Consider the following 13220-nt stretch of genomic DNA (forward strand, 5'->3'; position numbering starts at 1 on the left):
CTTTTTGAATGCCTGAGCTTTTGTGTACTGATTTATAATAATTCAAGAGATATGGAACACTGCCGATGTGAATTACATAATCTTATAGCTTCTACCATCATGGTGATTTTTTTAAATTATTGGGCTATAATTTATCTTAAATTATTAATTCCTAATATTACATATACTTATAAATTTCACTCAAAACCAAATTATCTCTCAGTATATTTACACAGCTGTCACAATTTAATGTATATCACTTCTCCCTGATTTACAATTTTTTGTTATTTCTGCAATCAATTAATACATAAGTATTTATAGAGCTTCTATTTAGAGTAACACATCTTTAGGCTTAAAGTTCAGGCCTGCTGGGGGGTTATTCCCATGGGAATGAAAACTCTGATTTAGCCATACTTTCAATAAATCTTCTAGCAGTTTGTCGGTTCCTTGCCTTTGGTGAGCAGGCACAGCTATAATGAAGTCCCCAAACAGTTTACACTGGCAAAGGAACACTTTTCAAAGAACCCAATGGGGCCTTACACTTGGCAGCTGGGAATCTTGTAGGACTTAAGATCCTGGAAGCTTTATTCCTTCTCTGTGTTGCTCCCTCCTCTGTGAGGATAAAAATCTAAACCTCACCCACATTAAAGAGATTTGTATCTTTTATGGATAGTGGTGCCTTTCTGAGAATAACATCCTCATTACCTATGTGGCAACAACACATGACCCACTTTTTGCTAAAACTCTATGTAAAAGCACTGATATGGAGTGCTGTGGAAGGCACTGAGCCATGGAATTCTCAAAAACCAGGAGCATAACAGGATTGCAGGGCTTCTCAAACTTTTGGTATCAAGACATCTTTGCAATTAAAAAAAAAAGTCACTGAAGATCTCCAAGACCTCTTTTCCTCTTTTTTCTTTTTCTGCATGTGTATCATAGCTATCTATACTTACTGCATTGAAAGAAAAGCTGGGAACTTTTTGAAATTTTATTCATTAATATATTTAAATAATAATAATAAGGTCCTTACAAGTTAAGTGTAATGCCCTAGAAGCCAAAAGAAGTGTATCAAGAAGGAATGGGCATCATAAGATTGAGCAACCTAGAGGATGTGAACTTAATAGTAATAGTTTAGGTCAAATAATGGGAGTTAAAGCCTGATTACAGCAGGATTATATGAGAAACTGAATAGATTGAGTACAAGCTACCCTTTCCAGTGTTTGTTTGTTTGTTTGTTTTGGAAAGACTGGAAGAAATAGAATGATAGCTTGTAGGAAGAGTGAGTCTGAGTATGATTTTGGTATAGTTTTCGCTTTTTAAGATAGGAGAATTCATAGCATGCTTATGTGCTGATGCAGGGGAAATACATGGGCTGATGCCTTTGAGTGGCAACAGGGCTTGGAATCTAGTATACACATGGAGGATTGGATCTAGAAAGAATGCGGAAAATGCATCTTTCAAAACAGTCAGAAGGGCAGGGTATGTACACGTGCCAATAGGTGGAGGAGATTCGGGGGGGTCCATCAGGGACCCAGTGGGGGTCTGAGCAAATTCTTTTTGAATTGCTTCACCTCTCTCAGTGAAGGAGGAAGAAAGACGAGCTAAGAATGATGATGGACAAGCAGGTATTGGAGGTTTAAAAAAAAAAGTAGGTGCAGAAGAGTCACTTAAGAGAGTAATAGACTGGGAATGGACTAGAACAGGTATTCTAAAGGTAGTTCCCCAGACCAACAGAAACAGCAGCAGCAGTACCTGGGAACTTGTTAAAAATACAAATTCTCAGGGCTTACTTCAACCCTATTGAATAAAGAACTCTGGAGGTGACCCAGCAAATCCTTCAGGGGTTCTGATGCACACTGAAGTTTGTGAGTCACTGGATGGAAAGTTACTGTATGCATTTGGGGTCACCCCAACTTTGAATGTCGAACATAGCAAAGTGAGACCAGTCAATTAGTGTATTGAAGGTTTTTCTCCAACCAAAGTCATATATTTTTTTATGGGATAAGCGAATAGTTGGATTTACAGGTTGTGGTCAATGGTTTATAAAAGATTAAATGATGGGCCTGTAAAAAATTACAGTAATAAAGATTGTTATGGGCTGGGTTGTATTCTCCCCTGCCATTTGCATGTCAAGGGTCCTAACTCCCAGTACCTCAGAATATGACTGTATTTGGACACAGGTTCTTTAAAGAAGTAATTAAGGTTAAATGAGGTCACTAGAGTGAGCCCTAATTCAATATGACTGGTGTCCTTAGGTGGAGTGGAGACTGGGACATAGAGAAGCATGAAAGAAAGAGCAGGTGAAAACAGAGATTATATGGCCATCTATTAGCCAAGGAAAGAGGCCTCAGAAGAAACCAACCCTGCCAACACCTTGATCTTGGACTTCCAGCCTCCAGAACTTTGAGACAATAAATTTTTGTTGTTTAAACCACCCAGTATGTGGTACTTTATTACGACTGTCCTATTAAATGAATATAAAGATACCAGAAAAAGTTTTTATTTTCTAAACACTTAAGATACAAAGGTCTAGCTTCACTTAGTAGATCGGTACCTTGGCCAACTGACTTACTCTATGTGTCTTTATTCCTTTCCATAAAGGGGGATGATAGTAGCATCCACCTCATAGGTCTAGTGTGAGATTAAATGAGATAATTCATGTAAAGCCTTAGCTCGGGCCCTAACCCAGGAAGTTCTTGGAAATGTTAGCATGGACAAAATGGCATCACCTCAAAAAAGCATGTGTGCTTGGCCAGGGCAGCTCTTCCTTGTGAATCCACAGTTACAACTCACACTGCAGAGTCTCTGGGGGAATCAGGCTCTGTGGCTGTCGATTGGAGGTGTCTGTTCCCGAACCTTGTGGCACTGCCCTTTTATTCTTCTCTGGGATTGATTTCTGAAGCAGTCCTAAAGGCCACAAAGCAGGGCTGGGACTCCTGGATTGATTTTCTATGTTGACACAGCAGGCCAGACCCTGTCTGGTTTATAAACTGATTCTATATTATTTCCAGGTCTCTTATGAAACTGAGCCAGGAAAATCATTCCTGCAAAACAGTTGGATTTTCTCTTGTGCAGTTTTGTTTGGGGGTCTGTGGAGGCAGCAGAGGGGCACAGGGAGGTGACTGAGAGTAATTCCTTTTCTGTTCCCAGTTTTGCATTTAGCCATTTCAAAATGTCATCACACTGAGAAAATGCTGTTTAATTGGCACTATGACAGCTTCTTATATAAGACCCAGTCTAGGCTCAGGGTGCTACTTACTGTGATTATCACTTCCAAGTGTGATGTTTTGTTGTATTTTTCCTCCACAAGCAGTGATTTGCTGGTAATGGATTTCTGTAAGCCAAATTATATCCCCCCTCTAAGGATGATTTCAACTATGTATCTACAAACACCCTTTCCAGAAAGGGCTAATTATTATTGACAGGGATGATAGAGAGACAGATTCTCTCTGTTCTGGGCAATTAAATAACCTCTTATCCCAGTTTACTTTGCACAGATCTGTTGTTGAACCAGCATCCCGGATTTGTGCTTAAACTACAATAAAAAATAATGTGGGAAGTCTCAGTTTGTGCAAAGACCAGTGCTCCTGTAATTTTAAAGCCTTTTTAAATTTCTGCAGGTGTGCCATTTGTGGATTCCACAGCCTGATCTGAGGGTCACTCAATATAAAGTAAGCAACCCGAGTGCCATATTTGTCCATTAAGGCAGAGAAACAAACTGGTGGCTTATGGCTGAACCGGTCTTACATATTTAAGAGCTTGGCTCACTCACTAGAGTTTTAGTGTTTTTCTTTTAGTTGTGTAAGACTTTGATTTCATATGAATCTCAATCCAATATGTTTTATCTTATATTTGTTCAAATTTTTTTCCCATGGTAGTCCTGGACTTTTTATTTATGGTATTTTCTGTGGTGAGTAGTATAATGTTGCTATACCCACAAATCTATTTACAGTTTCCTTTTTGAAGTAAGGTGAACACTTACATTGTTTAACCCTCCCCCCCGGTAGCTCAATAATTATTTCCATACCTTCCTATTTCCCCCTGATTTGAAATATGTAGTACTTTCTTATTTATGCCAAGTAATCGATATCAGATATCTGCCTAATTCCACGATTTGTGGGCTTATTCTTTTATCATTACCGTTCTGAGACCGGAACCTTAGAGTATATTTTCATATATGGCAAGGATATTCCTCGTCTATTACTCTACTTTACCAAAACATTTTATTTATCCTCATCTGCTTATCATTTCAAATAAAATTTTAACATTGTAATTATATACACAAAGCATACTTTTAATTATAAAAACATATTAAATGTGGAATGACTTTAGATAAAAAGTAAAAAGCCCCCTTGATTTTTTAATCCCACACTAGAATCAAACATTTAATTCCATGAGTGTACTTCTGGATCTTTTCTAATCATTTGCACATATGTGTTTTCAAAACGGTTTGTTTTTACATGAAGTATAATAACATACATACATACTTGTTCAGTACATACCTGTGGGGCACCCACATGCAGTAAGTACTGGGGTGCATCAGTGACCAAGACAAGCAGACTCACTGGCCTGGTGAAGCTTACATCCTAGGGCAGGAAAACACACAATTAGCAATAACATATAATTAAAATCATTTAACATCTTAGACTATGGTAAATGTGAAACAGCAAAGCACAGTAAAGGAGGTAAGAACTTCTTGTGTGTGTAGTGAAGAGTGCTGCAGTTTTAAATAAGATGGTCAAGCAGCTCCACTGAGAGAGTAACATTTGAGTAAGACTTGTAGGAGGCATTCCAAAACTTGGGTTTAACACTTAACATATCTTGAAGGCTTTTCTTGTCAGCACACAAAGATCCCTTCATTCTTTCAATTGCCCCTTAATATCCTATAGCACTTTACTGCTTCTTTCTGGAAATAACTTAAGTATAGAAGATTTTACAAAACACAATTAACATTTATTTACTAGACACAGAAGTATGTAACACAAATTAAGAATATACATTATGTTCTAACAGTATTGAAATATCTATGAATAATTTACCATGCATTAGGCATTAATCAACATCTCAACAAATTAAAAACAACAATAAACAAAAAATTAAAAATGGGTATCATTCAGGCTATATCTTTAAACCCAATGCAATAAAGTAAAAAAAATGAACAATGAAATAATAGCCAACTAAATATACTCACACAGAAATTTAAAAAAAATACATAACTGTTACAATTCTTTATTGATGCATAACTGTTATAATTCCTTATTTGCTTTTAAGACCAATTTTTGATCCTCAAAATTGATATTAGAAACTCTTTGTTTTTTAAGATTTTATTTACTTATTTGAGAGAGAGAGCGCATGTGCACAAGTGTGTGGGAAAGGGACAGGGTAGAAGCAGACTCCCTGCTGAGCAGGCAGCCGGATGTGGGGCTGCATCCCAGGACCTAAGATCATGACTCGAGCCTAAGGCGGACTTAGCCAACTGAGCCACCCAGGGGCCCTGATATTAGAAACTCTTTTAAAATCAGTGAGCATACTTTTCATAATTCCTATGACATACAGTCAAAGCAATATTTAGAGTTAATTTTAGAAACCCCAAAACACTTATTTGAGAAGAACATAGTTTAAAATAAAGTACTATATACAAAATCTATAAACAGAATAAACAAAATGTAAGTAAAATAGAAGAACTTTTAGAGAAAAATAATAATATTCAAAATATATATGGTAATTTGAAAAGACCCATCCCAACTTATTTTGCAAGTTACTTGAGGGGAAGAGGATAAAGGGATATAATTACAAACGAGGAGAAAATTTTTTTTTCAATGAAAAAGAATGGCATACGTACATGTAAAGTAACACGTATATTTTTAAAATGTAGAATCCAGATAAAGTGTGTAGTTTCTACAAAAATATAAATTACTAAAACTGAGTCAAGAAGAGCAGATAATCTTGACAGAGCAATTACAATAAAATCAGCAAAATATAGTCAAAGATATTCCTTTAAAAAAGGATGTTAAAAAACTTCTAGTTTTAATATAGCTAATTATAGTCACATTTCCACTTATTCTCTCAAATATGGGAAAGTAACCAGAAAAATAAGACATAAAAATGCAAATTCATTTTGTTGTTGCTGTTGTTGAAACAAGCAAACTACTAAATTCCTGAACAACAAAGTAGGAGGAATGGCTGCCCAAATCAGTAAGCGTGAAACAAGAGTGGAGAAAGATGCAGAAAAAGGACGTCTGTGACTTCAGAGCTCAGAAAATATTGGTAAAACATATCTTTCTATCCTAACTGATGTACTCTACTGCAAAAGTGACAGTTTTTTTTTCTTTATAACAACAGGACCTGGGCCTATGGACTGCCAGTGGGGACTTCCATGGAACTGGTTCTGGGGGGAAGGAGAAGAGAAAAGCTACATTGAGAATTTTCACGGACAAGCTGCATTGTAGGTAGCAGGGTGTCGAAGTAGAGGTTATAAGGAAACTGTACATTGTGAGCAGCTCTGCAGAACTGATTTGGGAGGACTGGGGAGACATAAGGCTGAAAGACATATAATTCTGTCTTTCTAGGCTAGAACATGACTCTGTCCTCTCTCTACATATTCTGAAAAGAGTTGGTCCTAGATTTTTAGTCAAAAGGAAAAATATGAGTTCTAGAAAAAAAACAGCTATTGCAGTATTTATACAAAGATACTATTTTAAAAAGAAAAGAAAGAAGAGAAGATAAAAAAAAAACAAATGGGAGATATGAGATATGTAACACTCTTTGGAAAACAAAACTTTTTCATAAAATGGCAGAAATTCTCACTCAATAAGTCATACGAGATTGAAGTATTTTGTTTTCATAAAACAAAAGCACAAAGAAAATATACAAGAGTTCAGGAAGCCATAGAAAAACTACAGAAAGAAATATGAGCTGGCAGAGTTCAGAAAAGAAATAGAAGATTATAAATAATCACAACAAACAGGGTGAAATGGAAGCAGCACAAACATGTACACAAAAATTAGACACTACTGAAATCACAATAAATAATACTAAAGAATACAGATTATGTGAGTGATACAAAGCAAGCAAGCAAAATGAGAGTGAGCAAGAATTTAAAAGGGTTAGAGAGAAAATTATAAATAAAATAAACAATCATAGCCCCACAAAACAAGCGAAAACACGAAACTGAAAACGCATTTAAAAACACTTTTCAAGAAAAGTTCCTGAAACAAGAGAAAATGTAGAGTTGCATTTTTATTTATTTATTAATTTTTTAAAAGACTTTATTTATTTATTTGACAGAGGGAGGCAGACAGAGAGAGAGAAAAAGCAGGGGGAATGGCAAGCAGAGGCGGAGGGAGAAGCAGGCTCCTGCTGACCAAGGAGCCCATTGCTGGGCTTGATCCCAGGACCTGGGATCATGACCTGGGCCAAAGGCAGCTGATTAACCAACTGAGCCACCCAGGTGCCCCGAAAGTTACATTTTTAGAGGACATATTAGATCCCGGAAAAGATCAGCACAGAATAGACAACACAGCACATTTTATAATAGTTACGAGACTTGAAAGATAATGACAGACTCCTCAACCAGGAAAAAAATTAGAGTCCTCTAGAAGAAAACACCAGGGCAGCCTCATTAGCTCCACAGTAACACAAAATGCTAGAGTCAGTTGAAACGATGAGTATAACCTCTAAAGAAAAGAGAATGTGGGCACCTGGTGGCTCAGTCGGTTAAGCATCTGCCTTTGGCTCAGGTCTTGATCCTGATCAGGGTCTTGGGACTGAGCCCCACATTGACTTAAAGTAATTCTCCCTCTGCCGCTCTCCCTGCTTGTGCACTCTCTCTCTCTCGTCAAATAATTAAAATTAAATCTTTAAGAAAAAAAGAGATAAAAGAAAAGAGAATGTGATCCCTAAATTTTCCACCCAGAAAAACTGTCATAAAAGGCAATTTAAAAACTTTTGCCTATCACAGTGGCAAAGATCAACAAGTTTGATAACACAGTATACATTGGCAAGAGTGTAGGAACACAGAGGTTCTTATGCATAGCAGGTGGGGCAATCCAATGGTATAATTTCTAAGGAGAGCAACATGACAAAATCTGCTAAAATGATGCATAGTACTCTGAATCAGCAACTTCACTTGATTTTTTCCTTCAGACATAATTGCACAAAAGTACAAGGAGGTACATACAAGAATTTTCATGTAATATTTTGTTTATAGAAAATGATTGGCAGGAAACTAAATAATCACCACTAGAAGAGTGTTTACATGCATTGTTACATACCAAAAAGAATACTTTGGACAAGGTAAACACATTTCCATTGTAGAAGGCCAGATGGCAACATTTTTGGTCAAGGAATGGACCTTTCTGTTTTCTGGTTGTACAGTCAGACTCTTTAAAGCTCCTGATAATTGGGAAGAAAACTACCGTAAGCATCTCTGTCCACTTTATTTTAAATGCCTTCGCTAAGCCACGATGCCTTTCCCTAGGTACCCCCATATTCTATCTTTTGACCCATCAAAGCTCTATCTTGAGAAAGATTATGATAAATTCATTCTCTTTAAAGCATATATGTTCCATAAGCTTACTTTGTGATTTTTCTTGGGATTATTTGCTGTTTGAGAGAAGACAATATTTAAGCCAACAGAAGAAATACATAATTGCAGTTTCCATGTCAGCCTGCCTGTTGATGGGGTTTGTAGGTGGTGGTGGAAATGTAACCCTCTTCATGGTTTCCCAAATATTATACTCTGCTTGCTTGTAATCCTGGCCTTGCCCAGAAAATACACATTTGCATTCATTGGGAGAGAGAGTTTTTTTCTTTTTGAAGTTCTGTGAGGTTGTTCATCCTCTCCCTTGGGCATTTGTGTACAGAGTTTGTTTATTTGTTTGTTTTATGCCCCCTCTGCCACATTAGTGTGCCATACTGCATTCAACAAATGGCGAGGGAATTCAATACAAGATTTTTTTCAACTTCAGTATTTTATGTGCAAATCATGTATAAGCATTCTCCTGAGCATTATGAAGAACTTTGGAGATTTTGCCTGAGCTCTTTCCACAGCTTAAGATTTACTGGTTCCCTTCCCACCACATTCTCTAAAATTTCCTCTTTTACTTTGTACATGCCTGTTTTTCCCTAAAAGACCAGCTAATTTTGTGCCTTCTCCACAAAGCCTTTATTACCTCTCCAAGCAGGAATCTCTCTTCTCTGAACTCATAACCCTTACTGAATGGGTCTATAGTGTGATAGTCTAGCAATAAGTAGCTTATGTGTCATCTCTGTTTCTTTCTCTCTCTCCCTCTCTCTCTCTCTCTGGTGTAGCTGGTAAATATTTCTGGATTAATATTTTATGAATATGCTTCTTTGATTACAATATGTTGCATTCAGGAATATTTTTTCATTGAACTAAGTGATGTCTCTTCCACACACGAATCTTTTGTAAGCACTATTGGCACAATATTATAACAACACATTTAATTCTTTTAAAAAATAGACAATTAACATAATTTAGTGCTTGCTAGCAGGAAGCAAAACTGTCCCATCATTCTCATACTGGGAAATTACTAGCATTGTGAGAGTTTATCAAGTTTTTCAAGATGGCGTAAAATGGGGAAATCTTACTTATGTTTCCTTGCCAGGGAGGCAGGCATTCCTNGATTCCCAGAATAGAGTCTGCTCCATTCCTGTCATTGGTTGGGTGGTCCCCTCCCTCCTCTCTGTTGTCTTTAGCAGCAGATTGGTTTTATTCACGGACTAAAATCTGGAAAGCATGTTCAGAAACCTACTTTATAAAGGGTGGGTAGAATAGACCATATGTTTTGTTCTTAGTGTTATAATTTTCTCTTTTTTCTCCCTCATGTCAGATGTCTTTCCCCTGTGGTTTTGCTGGCAAGCACAGTGGCTATTCCATTTTCCTGTTTTTGTTTTTTCACCAACAACCAGACCACATTTCCAGTGACACCTGCTAGAGTGCCATTCATTGGTTATGCATTTGAAGTTTACTATTTTGTGTGGTAACTTGCCAACTAGATTCTAAGCACTTCCATGAAGCTAATATATCTTTGTATCCCCCTTCAACTTTGCCCAAACTTACAGAACTTACTACAGAGCTGTTACTTGACAACCAGTGCCTATATTATCAAGAGATGACATGTAGTCCATGTTTTCAGGGAAGGGTAGGCAGAATGGCTCCAAGTGTTTTGCTAAAGGTAACATGTAAGTTCTTGTTCTTCTCTAATGGTCCACCTTCCCACACAAGCTGTTAAAGTGATGTTGACAAATGTCATAGCTGGTGGCTGGTCAACTTATGGTGAATAAACACAAGCATTCTGAGGAGAAAATACACCAGGAGGTGGTCCAGATTCTTCTCCCCTCTGGGCTCAGATCTTTTACAGAATGGGGCAGAGTTGTTATTTTATTTAACCTATACTGGAAAGGTAATTAACATTTTAAAACTATTTTTACAATGTCTCAAACACCTACTGATCTAGAACCCCCATCCCTTTTATAAATCAAATCTGCTAGTAAATCATTTTCTCTTGACATAACAAACATGGTGATTACCAAAGTTCATATTAGCCGTACTTTATCAGACAGGATCTATGCCTTAAAGACTTAAGTAGATCTATATTTGTTAAAAGCAAATACACAGAAACAGCATTTTTTTTGGAAAATTTAGGAAAAAAATGTAAACCATGATTTCATTTTATAGATCAACAGGTCATGCATAGTAAACCAATAACTACTTTCTTTTTGTTTTTGCCTTTTTTTTTCTGTTAAGATGATTTTATACAAAACTCAGTTCATCTCTCTAATTCCCAGGGAAAGTGGAAATCTCATTGGATTTGAAATTTATGGATGATTTTTTGTCAGTTCATGGAAAATTTGGTAAAATAAGATTAAAATAAGATACACAGGAGTGAATTCTGTGCAGTCCTGAAGTTTGTATAATACTACATATATACAGCTCTTATTCTCAGAGGATAGCTTAGAACTGTAAGATAGTGAGACCTACAAACCTCTTTTTAAAAGAATACTGTACCCACCTTTCAACTGTATCCTCCTGGAGGAAGATTATTTATTGAAATAATTGTAAAGTTGACAATTTTTCCCCAAGAAAGTTAGAAAAGTTTCCTTTGTGTCTTATTCATAGAAGAGGCAGTCTGAGAAAAAGGTCTCTGTTGACCTAGATTCACTGTTTTCCTGTATGCCAATAATTCAAAGAACCCAAATTTATGCATCTGACACCATCTCATCATAAATAACAATATTCCTGCATATATAGTATAGTACTCTTCAAGATGTGCAAATCATTTCACACACATTTTCTCATTAATCCTCCCATGTTATTATCCCCAAATTTTAAGGATGTGGAAACTGAGATGGAGAGAAGTGGAGTTACTTACCCAAAAATATGTTATATGCTAAGTAAAGTGCTTGGGAATGAATTTCCAGAGTGCTCTTTGTACTAGATGGCAGTTCTATCCTTCCCCATAGCATTATTGAGATGTCTTCCTGCATAAAGTACCACATGCTTTAAGTAACTGAGGATATATTTTTAAGCCAATTAAACACCTATCTAATTTATTTACAGTAGCCACGATGTCTCATTTGGGGGATCAATACCTCACCAATATTGAGCCATGAAACATAAATTCTTTTGGTTAAAAGCAAGCTGTTTCCCTTATCGATTTATGGAACTTGGCTGTTAGCATCATGGCCCTGCCATCCTTCCCATTGGAATGCGCTTTGATAATTTATTTTGCCAAGGGCAAGATTTATACACAGGAACCATTTTTGTTCCAATAATGAATGTATTACTTTCCCTCAAAGGTACAGTGAAAAATTACTATGAAGTCATTACTCAGGCTCAGCTGATGGGGCTGGGGATGAAGAAATAGATCTTTTAAGGTTTTTTTCTTTTCCCTTCTTTCTCTATCTTGAAACCCTCATTCTTCCAGAGGTGCGAGTGATATACCTGCAAGGTATTCTGAGGAGAAGCCTCATTCCATCTTCCGAAGAAATACCTTACTTAACCTCCATTTGACCCTCCTCCCATTTGGAGTGAATGGAAGGTTAAAAAGTATACTTCCTGGACTCCTTTGCAGCTAGGTTCTGTCACTTAGATTCATTTGAATGAGATTCAGAAGCCAGAGTAAGGCAGGGGCCATTTTCTTGCAGATGTAGTGGCTGACAGGTAAATTCTGACAGTTGTGAGGGATCAACATGACATAGTCATCAGTGCTACTGAAGTGAGGAGGCTATGGTGGCTACAGTGAAAAGAATGGCAGCAGCTACTGTGTGTCATTTGGGTTTTGTGTATAGTAGTATGGCCTGAAAACTGGAAGTTCAAGAGCAGTCCATGGACACCCATTCCTTTAGTCCTTCTAAAGATTTTGTAAGCATATACTTTCCTCCATGAAATCACTTTCTGCTTGATATACTCTCTGGTTTTGGAAACTGAAACTACAGTTGTTCTCCTGTTTATTTTAAGTGCTGAGAAACAGGTAATATTGGGTTGGGTCATTGTAGAGTGAAAGATCAGGCTTATTTGGGTTCAAATCCTGGTTTAGACGATTAGTAACTCTGAAACTTTGGTTCCATTTTTTCATCTTAAAAATGAATCTGTGGATATGCCCTTGGATAAAACTGTTGTCAATAAGAATGTCTTCAGAGACCCTGTTCTTAAATGCAAGGCCTGATGAGAGGCCAAGGTCAAGTTCAAAGAGAGGTAAAAGACCAGCAAGAACAAATGATTCTTCCAGAAGCTGTGGTTTTAGATCTGGTTTTTTTTCAGTCATTAAAAATACCAAAAACAAAAAACAAAACAAAACAAAACAAAAAAAGAATCTAAGAAAACCAACTTTATAAGAGTTTTGTGAATATTAGAAGTAATAATGTGTATAAAGTACTGAATCAATCAGGTTAATTTGGTTTTATAATAATTTAATTTATAAATTATTAGTAATTTAATTAAGTAATGTTTTTTATTTAAAAACCCTTTTACTAAAACTGGCTTAAATAATAAGGACATTTAACATCACAAATAATTGAAAGTTAACATGCAGGATGAACCCTAGGAATTATATGTTATGTGACTCAATAATATCAAAATGGTTCAGTGATGTAAATAGGCCAATGGTCATTTTTTAAAATAAAATTTTATTGAACCACAGTCATGCCACTCTAGTGACTTCTGCACTACATTGGCCAAGCTGAATAACTGCCATGGGAACCATGGGCCATCAAGT

Source organism: Ursus maritimus, unplaced genomic scaffold, assembly GCF_017311325.1.
Source record: "Ursus maritimus isolate PB19 unplaced genomic scaffold, ASM1731132v1 scaffold_12, whole genome shotgun sequence".
NCBI lineage: Eukaryota > Metazoa > Chordata > Mammalia > Carnivora > Ursidae > Ursus > Ursus maritimus.